This window comes from Manis javanica, chromosome 4 (genome assembly GCF_040802235.1).
Source record: "Manis javanica isolate MJ-LG chromosome 4, MJ_LKY, whole genome shotgun sequence".
NCBI classification, from domain to species: domain Eukaryota; kingdom Metazoa; phylum Chordata; class Mammalia; order Pholidota; family Manidae; genus Manis; species Manis javanica.
This window is the reverse complement of record NC_133159.1, coordinates 389,660-405,785: the sequence shown is the minus strand read 5'-3', so window position 1 is coordinate 405,785 and position 16,126 is coordinate 389,660. Positions and strand designations below refer to the sequence as shown.

General features: G+C 62.5%; 1 long non-coding RNA gene across 1 annotated transcript; it reads left to right on the top strand.

The window, feature by feature from the left end:
* The first annotated feature begins 835 nt into the window (after positions 1 to 835).
* LOC118968647 (uncharacterized) lies at positions 836 to 3,472 on the top strand. The gene is made up of 3 exons (XR_005056416.2): positions 836 to 1,108; positions 1,749 to 3,195; positions 3,313 to 3,472. It is a non-coding gene; the product is annotated as an uncharacterized lncRNA (long non-coding RNA).
* Positions 3,473 to 16,126: the final 12,654 nt, after the last annotated feature.

Here is a 16,126-nt window from a genome sequence, read left to right as displayed (position 1 = left end):
GCCCTTGGACTGGCACGGGGGCAGGCCGGCCCTGCCTGGGGAGGGGCCCTGGACTTGGGCTTCTGCTTGTGGCTGGCTCCTGTCTCTGTGGTGACTGTGGGGCCTGGTGGCCTGCAGGGGCAGGGCCATCTCGGCATCTTGTCTGGCCCACACGAGGTGTCCGCTGCAGAGACCGTCTGTCTGGCGTCGCCATGCTTGGCCTGGGTGCCAGCTGTAAGAAGGGTGGACGTCAGGCCTGAGGAGCTGGGAGGGGTACCCTGGCCGCCAGCAGGAGCCCCCCCAGCGTGGAGAGCAGCCCTGTGTCTGAGGTGGGGTTGGGCAGTGAGGTGGCCAGCCGCCTCCTCAGAGCTGCCCTGGGCCTGGCCCCAAGGGCTGTGCCTCCTTGTGAGCACCTTTACCCATGTGGCCAATTTGGGAACGTTTCAGGGAAGTTCAGCTCTTCCTCAATGGGTCCTTCCCAGTTTTTGGGCTGGGAGGCGAGAACTCTCTGGAGGATTGAAGATCACCAGCAGCGGAAAGGCCGCCACGTTGTGGGGTGGGACAGAGGGAAGGCTCCCCCACCTGCAGCCAGCTGCCAGCCCGTCGCTCTGCCACGTCTGCCGCGGGTTGGCTGAGCAAACATGGGCGGCCCAGAGCCTGGGCCCATCTAGAGCAGGAGGGCTTCCTGGAGGGGGCTGAGTGTGGGGCTGAGCCAGCCTGGCACAGCTTGGGGGTGTGAGCCTGCCGAGAACAAGCAAGGTGTGTGTGTGTGCGCGCGACCCTCCGCAGCGCCTGGGAGAACCCAGCCCCTTCCCACTGGGTCCCTAGCGCCCGGCCGCAGGCCCTCCCCCAGCTCTGCAGGGCACTATCGCCCCGCCCCTCAGTGTCTGAGGGAGGCCCCCCTGCACGGGTGGGGCTTGACACGTGCACACACGCACACACACAGGAAGAGGAGAGGGCAGAGGCGGGGCTGGCACAGAGCTGGAGGAAACCCATGCCTCAAACACTCAGGGCGGGGGAACAGGAGATGCCTCGCCCCTCAAAGTGGGCTAGATGCTGTTACCCTTCAGGAGCAGATACAAAGGGCCATGGAGATCAGACATGCAATCCAGGAGGTTAAGGCAAGGAGGTCAGTGGGAAGGGAGAGGGGTCGACTAATGTTCAGGGGACCCAGTGCTGAAGTGCGGGATCGCTGAGGTGGGGCTGTGAGACCCTTTCTCAGAGCTGGCAGTTCCCCGAACCTTGGCCACTCAGCAAGGTGACAGGTCTGGAGACATCCCCTCAAAGGCTCTTCTCAGTGCAGGGCTGGCCCAGAGGGTCACTGTGACCCTCGGCAGCTTGCCTGATCCCTCTTGCATCTGTTTCTTTGTCTGTAAAGTGGGCTGGGACTGGTGGGTCTATACATGGGGCACGTGCTGAGGCCTGCCTTGTCCCCCATGTTCAGCGGGGCTGGTGGGGACGATGGTGAGGAGGATGTGGTGGCCCCTGGGCCCAGCTCGGTGCTCAGCAGAACGAGCCAGTATAGAGCAGGGTGGCACGTGCCCAAGGGTGGCTGGATGGCAAGTTGCTGGTGAGGGTGTGCCCCACCCTCCAGGGTGAAGTGGGCCCATAGACACTGCCATGGAGAAGGGGTCTCTGATGACAGACAAAGGCAAGTGGCAGGAGCAGCAGCTGGGAGAGCTTGGCTGAGGGGCCCTCGAGTGGGTGTGTGGGGGTGGCAGGTGGGTTCATGGTGAGCTTCTGTTTGGATTTTCTAACTCTGCACACAGGCACCCCCACTTTCTGGAAGTTCGCATCACGCCACCTCACTTTTCCCAGAGACGGCCCTAGAACCTGATTGTGCTAACCAGCAGAAACCCAAAGAGGATTTTTGCTTTTATGAAAAAAGGCAGAATGTGAAAATAGTGCTCAGCATGTTTTGGAGTGAGCTGGTTAGAGGCAGCACGCACCGCAAGCAGCGAGGGCACCCCACCCAGTGCCCTCCCCAGAGCCGCACAGCATCACGCTGCCAGAGCTCCGGACTGTGAGAGCATCTGGGCTTTATCTCGATTTGCTTTGTGCATCCACTAGATATGTCTTCAGGTATCAGAAAAGCCTGAGAGAGGTTGTTTTTTGGACTTGGGAATGCTTGGCATTTTTTCTGAATGAATTAATGATAATTGCTTCTTCAGAAAGCTGTTTTGGCTTATGAAAGTTTTCATAGGAGCAATCTACCTTTGGTATGTGGGAACCTGTATTTGTTACTTTCATGAGGAACTAAAGAAGCCGTGAATTATCATTCCTTGTCATTCAAATTAACAGAGATTTAAAAAGAGAGAGACCTGGGGAGTGCATGCATGCGGAGACAGGCGTGCCTGCAGGTGGCTGGCAGGAGCTCCGTGGAAGTCGGGGTGCCTGGCAGCGGACCTCCCTGCTCCCGTGGGCCTTCCCTCTGCTCAGACATTCTGAGCTTTATTTACTGATGATAATGAGATGCAGGACGTGCACCCCTCCCTCTGGTGGAAGACGACCAGCATGGTTCACCTAAGGACTGCCGAAGAGCTGGGACTTGGCTGGGAGCGGGGAGTGCCAACTCAACCTCATAGTAAATTTAGAAATAAACTTTTAACCTGGTCAGACAAAAAGACCAGCAGAAAACGGCACCCCAGTGTGATGAACCCAAGACCCTGGGGAACCTGAAGAAAAGTGTCCAGGGAAATGAGAACATGTCATGTGCTGCCCCACTTCTCCCCTGAAAAAAGCGTTTGGCAACACGAGCTCTACGGTGGTGCTAACAGTGCCCAGTGCAGGTGCCTCCTGGTGAGGAGCGGGCTGTCTGGGGAACATGGGTCCTGAGGTTTTCAGGAGGCTGCCCCCTGGGGACCATCCTGGGAGACAGATGCGGTCCTACACAGAGGAGCTGCCACCACCCTTTCCACCTGGCTATGGCCTTGGGGGGTGGGCCCTCTCCTAGGGGCTTGGCCGGCCAGGCTGGCCCTCCCCTCCCTCGTTTCCCTGCGGCTCCTAGACAGAGTCCTGAGAGGACCACAGCATCCTTGGTAGCCAGATGGGGACACAGGACAGCAGACCCTAGCCCTCACGCCCAGCCAGGACCCCCACTGGTGGCCCACCTGTCCCTCCTACCTGCCCAACAAAGTGGTGTGAGCCCTCTGCCGGGGAAACAGCAGTGGTGACCTGGCAACTGTCTCTGGGCACCCGCGACGCAGTGGCCCAGAGGTGAGCAGGTGGACGGGCAGGGGTGGGACGCCAGGTGCCATGGGAGCAGGGCGGAGGTGACTGAGGCTGGAGAAAGGACACTGCACAGCCCTCACCCGGACCCTCTGTACCCTGCAGGACCAGTCCTGAGCCTTTGAAGACCCCCAAATCCACACCTGGAAACAGGGCCCGTCCCCGTGTTGCGTTCACCACGCTTCATCGCCACTCGCCACCAAGCATGTGGTGCCCCACTGCACAGGACAGGAGTGGGGGCTCACTCCTGGGTCTGGGATACCAGGAGGGCTCTGGGTGGTGCCCCAGGCTGCCTTCTGGCCCCGGGCCTCATCACCTCCGGAGTCCTGTATGGGGTACAGGATGCTTCTCCTCAGGGTGCTCCTGGTAGGGCCGGGTGTGGCCCCCAGAGACATGTCCCGGTACTGATCCCTGGGACCTGAGGCTGTGCCCTTAGGAAAAGTATCTTTGTAGACATGGTAAGCCAGGAGGGAAGAGGGGGCCTGGGAGGAGAGGCCACTTGGGGGTGGGGGGCCGAGGCACAAGCCCAGGCATGTCCCCGGGGAGCACCCTCCCGAACCTCGATTCTGGTCTCTGGCCTCCAGAACCGAGACACACTTCTGGGAGTTGAAGCCCCATCTGTGATATTCGATGCAGCCGCCCTGGGAGACTGATTTCCTCCATAAACCGTAAACCCCCTCACTTCTGAGGGTCCCATGAGAGTGGCACCCCTCCACGGGGAGGCCTTCCTGACCCCGCACAGATGTGGATGCCCCCTGGCCCCACGCCTGCCCCACGCCAGAGCTGGGCCTTCAGGTGCCAGCCGTGCTGGGTCTGAAGCCCTCTGCCCTGTGGGCCAGCAGATTGGGAAACCATGATGTTGGGAGTGCTGGGGGCAGACGCAGGGGGTGCTGGCCCTTGTCCCCCAGTCATCTGCATGTGGGTCCCCTTCCCCTCAGCCTGAGCACAGACCCTCGGAGCCTCACGGCTATCCTCCACTAGGGTCCTCCTGTCACTGCTAGGTCCCCAGAACCCTTGGGGGCTCCTGGGCCAGCCCAGGATGCAGGCTCCCCATGGGTTCTGGAGAGGTGGCCCTTTGCCCTTGCTGTGATGCCAAGCTCAAACTTGAAAACTGCCTCCTAACCTGAAAAACTGGATGGTGTGGGGGTCGCCCTGGGTCTGGGCTTATCTCTGCACCTGCAGCCTGCAGTAAGGTGGCAGAATCCTTAACTCGCCATCTCTGCGGGCGGTTGTGGGGGCCTCTGGGCCACAGGCTCACAGTCCCGTCCCACCTTCTGGGCCAGGGGGATGGCGGAAAGGCCCAGCACCCCTCCTGCGGCAGTACTGGGGGTCTGGCCTCAGGGCAGGTCAGGCTGTGGCCCCCTTGGGGAATTGGTGCCTTGGCTGAGCTGGGCCTGGCCTCGGGTGCCTCTGCTTGGTTCCTGCAGGTGTCTGCACAGTTCCCGCTCGGTCCCCTGCTTGGAGAAGCCTCCCTGGCTGCCCCCCACAACCTCATCTCCTCATCTTCCCGACCGGTCTGGCCTCTTCAGTACAGGCAGCCCAGGCTGACATGTCCTGCTCCCAAGCCTTGTCCCCACCTGGCACCGCCTCTCAGGGACCATCCTCCTGCCCCGCTCCTAGAGCTGCACAGGCTGGCACGGGGGTGATGGAAGCAGGGAGGGGACCTTCTGTCCCCATGGAAGCCGCAGGACCTGGGGCTCTGTCTTCAGTGGGTCCTTTGCAGAAGCATGGGTCAGGACCCCAGGACCTCCTCGGAATTCTCAAGGGAAGGAAGGGGCTTTGGGGGGCAGCCCCGGGGCTGGCGGTGGGAACAGCCTCCAGAAGTTTGGTTTTGGGGATAGCTTTAGGTGGAGGACATGTTGGTGACCCTCAGTGCTGAGCAGGGGCAACCAGGGGCTGCAGGGCTGGAAGGCATGTCGGTGCTGAGGGCTTTGCGCCTCCACCCTGGCATTGTGGGGTCATTTGGCCCCGCACCTGGAGAGCCACCGACCTCCCAAGTCCCAGAATGGGCCTTAGGGAATGGATGGCGGCTCTGAGCGGACACCCCTGTCCATTTGACCCCCTCCCTTGAGTTCATGCTTAGGCTGAGGGTGGGTCCCATCTGCGGGGTCTCCACTCCCAGCGCCTTGCAGGGTGCCAGTGCTGCCTGAGGTGGGGGCCCTGCCGGCCGTGGGTGTCCTTCCGCCTCTGGGCTGGGGATTTGAAGGCTTGGAGGGGCCGAGGCTGCTTCTGTCTTGTCCTGCTTAGGCCCCCGGCCTGGTACTCATCAGGGACTGAGGGGTGAGGTCACCTCCCTGGAGAGGGGTCCAGAGGCCCCCCCCGGGCCTCACCTGGCCTGCTGGCTCACAGACCCTCAGCGGGGGGCCTTGGCAGCTCTGTCCACTCGTGCTCCTGGTGAACAGAAGCTGCTCGGGCCTCACCTCTTTATTATGCCAGCATCCATTATGGCTGTGGCAGAAAGCTTACTGCGGGGTCAAAGGGCTCCCCTGGCAAGGCCCTGGGGGCTGGGGAGGTCCGCGTGCAAGCAAGGCCTTGGGGCCATGAGGGTCCCAGGCCTGGGCAGGTGTGCGCCACCTGGCGCAGGGCCACTGCTGGGCCCACAGCACCTGCTGGACCTCGGGCCTCACCTTCCACCCTGTGTCCGGTGAAAGGACCCTCCTCTGGCGGTGATCGGGCCGTGGATGGACGGCATTACCAGACAGTATTAGACAGAAGAACCCAGATCTAACCATGTCTGGTAAGACGCCCATCGGCAGGCTGCCTTCCGGGAGGGCCTGGGGTGGCTTTTCCCTCTGCCCACCCTGTGGCACGCCGAGGAAGCAGGGAGGTTTGGTTGGACGGTGGCCCCCCGGCCCCCTGAGTCTTCACCCCAGACCGAACCTTGGCACACAGTCCCCCAGGTGATGTGTTTGTGGGTAGAAGTATGGTTACCCTGCATTCGGTCTAGAATGTGCCTGCTGTGGCCCCCTCGCCGGTTTCCTGAGTGGTTCTCTGCCGGTTAATGAGTAACAGCAAGGCCTGGAGAGGCCAGCTGGGGCCAGTGCAGGGTGGGGTTCCCAGGCCCGGAAGTCTGGCCAGGTTTGGGGGCTGGTGTCTTGGCTTCAGATTAAAAAACCAAACAAAGGTCCATCCTGGCCTCTCAGATCTAGGACAATGTCCCCATTCTCGCCTGCAACACTGTGGGGGCCGATGACGGGAGAAGTGGACTGTCCTCATCAGCAAACAGCTCGGAGCGCCTCCTGCCTTCGGCCTGTGGGTTGGGCTCAGAGCACCCGTCCTTCTTGCGTCCCTGGAGGACTGCAGACAGAGAGCCCTGAAGTGGGAGGGGCCACCTGACTGGGGCCCCTAAGGGCAGGGCCGCTCCCAGTGGCAAGGGTGGCTGGGTGCCCAGGGCAGCCACAGTGGATATCTGGCCCTGTGTGGTGGACAAGCAGGGTCTGGGAAGAGAAGGCAGGGACTGCCGGTACCAGCCTGGACCAGACAGAAAGGGCATTTCCTGTGTGGCCGCCGACCTGTGTGCTGAAAGCCCTCAGCCTTCCCTCGGTGAATACATCCGAGCCCAGTGGCTGGGCTGGGAGGTGCTGGGGTCCGTGTTTAGGACAGAGGTAGCAGCCCTTCTCCAGGCCTGGTGTCCTGGCCCTGATGGTCTTTCCTAGGTGTCAGATCGCCCTGAGGATCCAGCCAGGAGAGGCCAGACGGCCCTGGTGTGGCCTGGCTTGGCAGGGCTGCAGGGAGAGCCCACCCTCAGGCAGAGGCCCCCCTGGGTGGGCCGGGCTGTGGAGCTGAGTCAGGCTGTCTTCCCGTCCCTGACCGGCCCTGTGCTTTGGCCCGTCTCTGGAGTCCAGGAGCTGGGATGGCACGTCCTTGGGCCACTTCCTGGCGAGTGGGTGGTGGGTCACCTTTGAACATCGTTACCAGACAGTGTTAGAGTTAAGTGGAGAAATCCAGCACTGTCCGGTAAGATGCCCACAGAGGCCCAGGTGCACCTCGGCCTGAGGATGTGGGCTGGAGTCGCGGTGCCCGCCCCTGGGCAGGCAGAGCCAGGGTGGGAGCTGGTGAGGACCCTGAAGGGGGCCTCGCTGCCCCCCCGCCCAGGGTGAGCAGACCTCTGCCCAGGCTGGAGGTGAGCCGGTCAGTTCTGCAAGGTGGCCCCTCACCCCCCACTCCAGGCCCGTTGATGTGGCCCTGCTCAGCCTGTGCCTGCCAGGTGTGTGCAGCCCGTTGGGCGGGGAAGGCAGGGCCTGGGTACCTGAGCCTCCTGATGTGGAGGGGGTGCTCGGTGCAGCCGCAGGAAGCCTTTCACCCTTGGGGACTGAGAAGGGGCTTCAGACAGTAGGGGCCTGCCCCACCTACTGAGAAGCCGCTGGGGCCGAGCAAGGTGGGGCTGCAGGTGGGTAGGCCGCTCCAGGGGTCTGTGGCCGCGGGGGGCCTCCATGGGGAAGGGAGGGCGGCCCCGTTGCTGCAAGCAGGGCCCCACTGTCATCATTACCAGGCAGTATTAGAGACTGGACACCATCCAATGCTGCCCAGTAAGATGGCGATGGCCACCCCGAATTGGGTGTGGGGGCCGCCCGCTGAGGTCAAGAGGGGCTTGATGGGTGTTTGGCAGCCTGAGGTAGAGCCACATCCTCTTAGAGTGCTGAGGTGGGAGGCGCAGGGGTTCAAGAGAGGACCCCAAGGCTATGGGGCCACGCAGGCCCCATCTGGAGGCCTGAATCATAGGGTGACTCCTGCCCTGTCTGCCCACCCGGCCCAGTTTGGCCACCAGCTCTGGCCATGGGGTAGGTACCCGAGAGGGGCCAGGGTGTCCTGCCCACAGGAGGCTGGTGGCCTCATGGGGCAGGAACAGTGGGATCCTCCCTCTCGGCTGTCCCAGGGAAAGCCTGGACCTCAGGACGGTGTCCTTAGGGTCCCCGATGAGCGTGCCTGAGGCTGGCAGGGGTGCTGTGGTGGGACGTGGCCCCAACAGCTGTTTCCAGCCCGGCTCCCTTTTGCCCTTGCCAAGGGCATGGAAGGGCGTTGGGACCAGGAGGGAGTGGGGTCCTCCTCAGCTCCCCACCAGCTTCCACTGTGCTCACTGCCCACCAGCTGGCTCACAGATGAGGCTGTCCCCCACCCCACTGCTACTTGGCCCTGGATTATGGCCTCCGCTGGCCCCGCAGCAGGGGTGCGAGCAGGGGGCCCTGACCAGTCTGTGCTGGCAGTCACTGTGGCCTGTGTGCCCCCTGGACTGGGGACCAGGCCCCAAACACAAAATGCAGGGTGAGCACCTCCTATAGGTGCCTGTGGGGACAGGCTGCAAGCTGGCCCTCATAGGCATGCCCGGGACAGGTGTTCAGAGCTGCGGGTCAAGGAAGACGGGCCACTCTGTGACCTCCACCCTGCTTGGGGCCCACATCTGGGACCCTGACTGGAGCTGAGAGACCTGGCACCCTGCCTGGGCGGGCCTCCCATCCCTCTCCTGTCCCCCATCTGCTCCCCTAGTGGCACCTGGGACGGAGAGCCTGCAGGAGCTGCCTCACAGGTTCTGCGGCTGCAGGTAGGGTATGGGTCCTTGCCAATGCACCTGGCTTCCCAGCTGACCACACAGACTGCATCCACCCGTCCTCAGCAACAGCCTGCATGCACGTCTCAGAGAGCTTGACCCTAACCCTGGCCAGTGTTGGGGGACAGTGCAATGCCCAGCCTCAGGGGTCTTTGCAGGTGTCTGAACCCTCCGGGTGACCATGTACACGCTCAGGGCCCTGGGCCCCTCCCTTCCTGGCTCAACACCTCACCTTCCGAGCTCTATTCCAGGGACCCGGTGAAGTCACTGTGCTTCAGGAGGGCGATTTCACATTTTCTGACCTAAGAGGAACCATTCCAACTTTGCTCTCGGAGCCGAGCCAGGTTCAGCTCTAGTCCCTGCTGCCGGGCCCCTGTGGGAGGACAGCGGGGGACTGGCTGAGGGGACTGGCCGAGGGGACAGCCTCTGTGCATAGCTTCTGGAGCTGCAGCCTCGTGTCCCCAGTGCCCTTGGGGAGCGCAGGGGGCCTGGAGTCTCCTGGGCCTGGAGCCAGCCTGGCTGCCAGCCAGATGGACAGGCCACCCCCACTGTCTGCCCACCCGCTCATGGCTACTACGTTCTCATCCAGGAGGCAGAGAGGAGTTTGACAAACAGATACACAGACTGACCCGGGGTGGGCAGGCACAGAATGCTCCATCCTAAGTTCCTGGGCAGAATCCACTCTCTTCCTGAACTCAGAACCTGTAAATCCACAAGGAAAAACCAAGGGCTTGGGCTTCTGAGCACAGCTCAGTGTCGGGGTCGGGGACCCGGACTAACTGCTTGTGGCGCAGTGCGAGGAGCGGCCAGCCTTGCTGGTGGGTATGAACAGGGGAAACAGTTTCCCTGTTTCTGGGTGTCCCAGCTGGCACTTCCTTGGCCAGTAGCTGCTGCTCTAGCCCCCAGAGGCCGGGTCTGAGTCATTTCCATCATGACCAGGCTCACTTGGGAAAACTGAATCGAGAGGCCCAGAGCAGCTCCTCCTGGCTCTTCTGTGCAGAGAAAACACCCCACCTGCTGGCCCTAGGCAGGTCCCACCTGCACAGGCCCCGGGTGGGGAGGGCAACGTGATCCCAGCGTGGAAAATCAGCTTGCCGTTAACCTGCCTGACAGCCTTAATCAATGGTGAGGGCTGCACAGAGAACAAAGCGCTGAAACCCTATCCCAGCCAACCCCGTGCAGGGCTGGATCAGCCAGCTGGGCCCAGAGGCTGTGGGGGAAAAGGGGGGGAGTGCAGGGGAGCCAAGGGCCAGTCTGTCTACGCACGGGGCATTTCTTCAGCGTTTGTTGGAGCTGTGCGGCCGTGAGGCAAAGCCGCCATTTCCCCCACCTGGCGGGCATCGTTTCTGAGCCCCTCTTCTGCGGGCACCACACTCACGCCCACACTTGCCTGCTTCAGAGAGCAAGCCAGATTCCTCAGGGGGCGGGTGACATCTGTAGGCCATTCACCTTCTCTTAAATTCACTAAAAACATTTTTACAAACTGATTTTGCAAATGAGGTATTTGCAAAGTACCAAGATGTTTGAAAACTATCAGCAGACCGTGTCCATTTTTTATGGTTGTTTTGCATTTTGCCTAATTCAGCGTGCTGCCAGTCGCTCTGAACTGTAAGCATTTCATCTAGGTTACTAGAAAAAAGCCAAACAGAACAAAACAAAACCGACTTTCCCGATGCTCAGTCTCAAAGGCCTGAAATGCTTCTGCGGGATTAAAACATTATTATGCTCTTAAAGCATGTTCATCAAGAACATGAACTCTGCATCCTGCCCCCCAGCCTCTTCTGTCAGAGTTATCATCTCCTAAACTTTACAGCCGCCTAAAAGCCAGCGATTTGGCTGAGCGGGCAGCTCGGGGCCACGCCGCACAGTCAAAGCTGGCTGTGCCTGGCCACGGCAGCATGGTGTCTGTGTGGCTGCAGGGTTGCCTTGCATTTAAGAATCTGCAGGACAGACTTTGGACCTGCCTCCCATCCTGGCCTGGCGGGGGCCTGCCTACACCTTCTCCAAGGCGGGTCCAGCTTTGTTATGCCTCAGACATGAGCGAGTGAGAAGGAGCCCGAATCCAGGCCTGACTGGCCACTGCCCTATGCTCCGGCTGTCACCCATCACCAGCATGGCTGCTGGCAACACCGAGCCCAACTTTCCACAAGCAAGCTCCAGAATTGCACCCCCAGAGCTATGGGCACCCCAAGGCCTCCCCGACCCTGCGCTCGGGGACAGGGAACCTCAGCAACCACTACTTTCAGTGTCCGATCCGGGAGAGAGCTTTCCAGGGGGTCCCTTAGCCAGGTGGAAGGCAGGAACCCTTGCAGTTGGCTACCCGAGCTGCCTTCTGGGTGGGCAGGAAGACACACACTTCCCTGGTGCCCATGCCTTCCCAGAACCACCCTTCCCCCAGCCCTGACGCTGGGCTGGACTCTGCCACCATGCAGGCCCCCCCGCCGCAGCCACGGCCCCAGGCCAGCCTCCTTGGGCTCCTGGCCTCCACCTCCTCTGCTTACCTGCCCTGACAGGTTCCGAGCCTGGAGGAGGGTGGGAGGCCACTCCCCACCCGCAGCCCAGCAGCCTGGCCGGCACGTCCAGTGCTCTCCCTGTGCCCAGGACCCACTAGGCCTCAGAATGGGTACCAGAGAGACTCTGCTCCGGTTACCCCAAATACCTGCCAGCCCGAGGCCAACAGCCCGGGTGCCCGGTTTTGGCCTTGGCCCAACCTGCCCGCAGTTAAGATCCGGCCTCTGGGCAGCTCAGGAGACCAGCCTCTCACCTCCTGCAGCTGAGGCTCCACACAAGGAAAAACCAAGCTTACATGTGTGCAGGTGGACAGCTCTCAGGTCTGTGGGGAGAGTTTTGGGAGCGGCTGGGAACAATGGAGTCGGCTGCTGGCCCTCCTACAGCTGCCAGGGGCAGGCAGGGAAGAGGCGGCGTGGCCCCGGGCTCCCCTTACATGTAGGGCCTCACCCCGCCCCGTGCAGGTGCCTGCTCAGCCGACCAATCTCCGCTCCTGGCCGCCAACAGGTGTGTCCCCTGGGCTCCCATAGGCCAGGAGGGAGAGGCGGCGTGACGCGGCAGGGCGGGCAGCAGGCCCCACACACATTCCTGCCCCTGCCTGGCCTGCTGGCTGGGCTGAACAACACCCGGGGCAGAGAGCTTCTGCAGGAGCCCAGTGGAGCGTGCGAGCCGGTGGTCAGGAGGGCCAGGCAGCAGCTCCCAGACCACTGGGCACCGCCTCACTGGCAAGGGCGGGGCCACCCTGCCCCCTCCGCTTCCCCCGGGGAGGGGCCCCCACCCCTGGGAGCTACAGCTCCCGCTGACAGAGGGTGGAGCCCGGGCCTCTGGGAACCCCTCTCCTGCGGCCCAGCTCAGTCCTGCAGGCAGGTGGCTACAGAGCCAGGTGTGTGTCACACAGACCCACACACTGGGGGCAAGGCTGCTGAGAAGTGGGGGCCCTCCAGGAGGGTAGGGGGTAGCCCCAGCCCCACAACCTCCCGTTCTAGGAGGCCTGGGCTAGGGGTGCAAGCGTTCATGTTGGAGTTCGGAAGGGCCTGGGAGCCCAAGGTGGGGAGGGACAGGGCCCTAGTCAAGTTTGGGGGTGATCCTTCTGGCACTCTGAAGACTCCACACTCACCCCCACATTCTGAGCGGAAGGAACCGGAACGAAACGACAACATCCCAGTAATTAGCCCAACCAGCAGAGATCCCAAAGGGCCCAACGATTTTCCATAACGAACTCCTGCAGCCCCACTGAGAACTCCTAATGACAAAGGGCCTGTCCCCCGGGCTGCTGGCTCCTGGGCTCGCTGCACCCTAGGAGGGGGTCTTCGTGGGGCCTCACCTTTCCTTCCAGGGACAGACATGGCCAAGGGGCAAGTCGCCTCCACGGAAGGCTCCCTCAACTGCTGCCCGGTGGGTGCCTCTGTGCCCACCACACAGGAACACTCAGAGGACACTGCCCTCCAGCAGCGGCCACAGGCCTGGATCACTGGGGTCCTGGCGGGGAGCCTAGAACTCCCCCACTGACCCCTCGGAGCTGCTCTGCTCCCCGGCCTTGTGCCCCAAAGGGCTGTGCTGGGCTCTCCCTGCCTCCTGCCGGGCAGCCAGGGGCCTGTCTCCTGGCCCAGGGCAGGGCAGCTGGAGGCCAGTCCCAGGAGCCTCAGTGACCTGAGCCTAGAGCCTAGGGTGTGGAGGGCACGCCCCTCCTCAGGTTGCTGACACCTGCCCACCCCATGCCCACTCGGCTGTCCATGTTTGTGTGGAGGTGGGGTCAAGGCCGCGGGCACCCATGTTTTGGGGAGAGTGAAGCAGTAATCTCTAACCCAGTGCTGTTCATGGACGGGAGCATAGGCCGGCTGCCGCCACTGACCCCCTTTCCCAGGCTCTCCCCCCACCCTCTGCTCACGGCCTCAGCTACATCCACAGAGCACCTGGTTCTGCGTCCGGAGCCTCCGGGCTCAGCCCGGAGATGTCAGCTTAGGGCTGATGGGTACGGCAAGACTCCAGAAGCTCCCAGGAGGCTGAGGGGGGCCAGGGGAGCCCTGGCCAGGGTCCGCCGAGTTCCCCCATGCCGGGACGTGGTGGGGACCAGGCCCGCCCCTCTCGCTGCCATGTCTGATGCCAGCAGGGAAGGAGCAGGAGCTGAAGTGGGAGGGGGCCCCCTCGTGAGACGAGCATGTGGTTCTCAGTGTCGCCAGCCACATCAGACCCAGTGTGGGAGGTGCGGGAAGTTCACCTCCGCGGGTTCTGGGAGCGCCCAGACAGTGGCTTGCTTTCTCCTGCTGCAGCCCTCTGAGCCCGCTGCCAGCCAGCTCAGGATGCCCCCTCAGTTCAGAAGATCTGAGCACACACATGCCATGGGTCTTGCTCTGTGCCTGGCTCAGAACTGAAACCCGCACAACTGTCTGCAGGAGCTTATTAAGGGGGCTCCACCAGACAGCTCTGAATCAGCAGGACGCGGCTGTGCCCAGCCCTGGGGCGTGCAGGCCCTTCACCATCTGCTCCTCTCCCACTCGGGGAACTATCTCAGCAAACTCACTCTCCTGGTAGGAAGCAGCCCAGCCATGTGGCTGAAGCATCTCATCCAGGAGCGGAAAGGCCAATGCGCAGCCAGCTTTGCCTGCAGTGAGGCCAGCTCTTGCCCTGTGTGGCAGGCAGGTGTGGGCACTGTGTGGCATGGCCAGTGGCTCAGCATGAGTGCCCCTGGATAGTAAAACCCATGGTGACTGTCTCCCTGGTCTCCACTTTGAAGAGAAGATTCTGGTCTGGCTGACCACCTGCTGTCTGATCTCGCAGCGACCACTCGCCGCTCCCTGCACTGCTCTGCCTGCGTCCATGTACAGGAACAAGGACCTGAGGTCAGACTACGGAGCCACCTGCACGGATGGCCACAGAAGGGGCTTGACAGCAGGGATAGGATTCACATGCATCCCACTGCTGTTTCAAACAGTCAGCTGAGATATTCCCTCTGCCCTTAGGGTCATCACAGGCTGTGTCCCAACCCCACCAGCTTGGGCCCTGGAGACGTCTCCTCAGGTGCCTCTGAGCTCTGCTAATGGCTGGCCAGCCTCGAGGCCCTGAGCTGGCTGCCCCCAGTCCTTGGCTGCAGCAGATCCCAGCTCGTGTCCTGGGCACAGGCCCCTTGGGGCTGTCCCCTGTCCCCTAGGCCTCAAGGATGTGTGGACGGGGCAGTGCTGGGGCCTGCAGTTCTGGTCACCGAGGGAAGAGCCACAGGACCCTGCCAGCCGAAGCCCTGGAAGGCTGTGAGCTGCGGCTCCACGTGGCTCACCAGGCCCACGTCATCTGGCCCAGTGGGCAGCAGTGTGCTGGGCGCCAGGGTCGCTGGAGAATCCTGTGGCTGCCAGACAAAGGTTCTGGCCCGGCCCACCTGCTGGTGTAGCTGTTGCCAAGGCAATGGTGGGGGTGGATAGGCTCTCCAGGGACAGAGAGGCCTAACCTGGGAGGGGTGACAAAGGCCACCACCACACTCGGAGACACAGTCAGGCTGGTGGCAGAGCTGGCCTGGGGGGCCCAGTCCCCAACCCCCCAGCCCTGGCTGGGGCCAAGCCCTCCCTGGGTGGGGCAGGCAGGACAAAGGGCCGTTGTGCTGTGGCTCGGTTACTTCCTGCACTGCGGCCTCCACAGACAGCCTCATGGTGTCTGTACACCCCCACCCGTGGCCCAGCCTCTGACTGGGGGCCAGGCTGAGAGGGGTCCCATCTGTGTGGAGAGGGGGCAAGTGTCACTTTCCCCTTCCTGGCCCTTTGCCAGGTCAGGGGTGTTGATCTGGGTGGGGAAGGACCTGTGACTCCCCCCACCTGCTGATTTTTGCCTTTGGCTACCTGAGCCGGCCCTGCCCTACCACACAGACATGCTGTATGTCAGGAGACTGGGAGGAGGGTCCGGTTCCGGGCCCAGCAGAGCAGACACTAGTGTTTGGGGGTTCTGCCCAGGACAAGCACTCCCCACACAGGCACCAGCTCTGCCTCCTGGTGGGGTCTTTGCTGAACCCCCTCGCCACCTCCTTCCCACTCAGAGCTGACTGATGCAGCAGAGACCCCTTCCCACTCCTGGACAGGCCTCCAGCCTTGCATCCTGCTGTTAATCCACACGCTCTGCTGGCCAGGCACCGCCACCCCTCCTCCCCGCCCCAGCCCCCGCTGTGCCGACAGTGAGCTTGGCCTGGTGCAGGAGGGTGGTCCTGCCGCCATGGAGAGCAGCCCAGAGAGGGGGCTCTCCTGCTCCTACCTTTCGCTTTGTCTTGCCACCTCTTCAGGCCCTGGCCCCTCCCATCGGACACCATGGCCAGGGACCTGTTGGAGGCCCCGAGCTCAGGGCACGAGAGTTCAAGCCAGAAAGCTCAGGCTGTTCGCACCCTGAGGCCCCTCTCAGATGTGCCCCAGATTGGGTGAGGGTTAGCCCAGCCCTGGGGACCCCTCTGCAGATCTCCCGGACCAGTCCTACCACCCCTTCCCTGCCTTCCTGCCCTGGGCTGTGCTCTTGGGCCCCAGTGGCCGGGCAGGGATGGCAGCGACACCCGCAGGCGCCCCCAATGCCATGGCATGCTTTTGCAGACATACTCAGCCTTGACCTTGACCCCTTCCACTTGAGACCGTGTCATCCCCAGGCCTGTCTCCCTGAGGGCTACACCTGGTCACGGCATCCAGAAAACACTGGGCCAGGAACCCTGTGTCCAATGTTCTTGTACATGGCCTTCTGCTGAGCAGCCCTTTTCCTGGTCCTCAGACTATCCATTTATTCCTGAGTGTTCGAGACCCCCCAACCCCCCACAGGCCCCCAGTGGCCTCCAGGTGCAGAGGAGGCGGTCAGCCCTGAGGCCTCCTTGGCCACCATGTGCCCTCACGGCCTCTGCTCTGCGTGGCC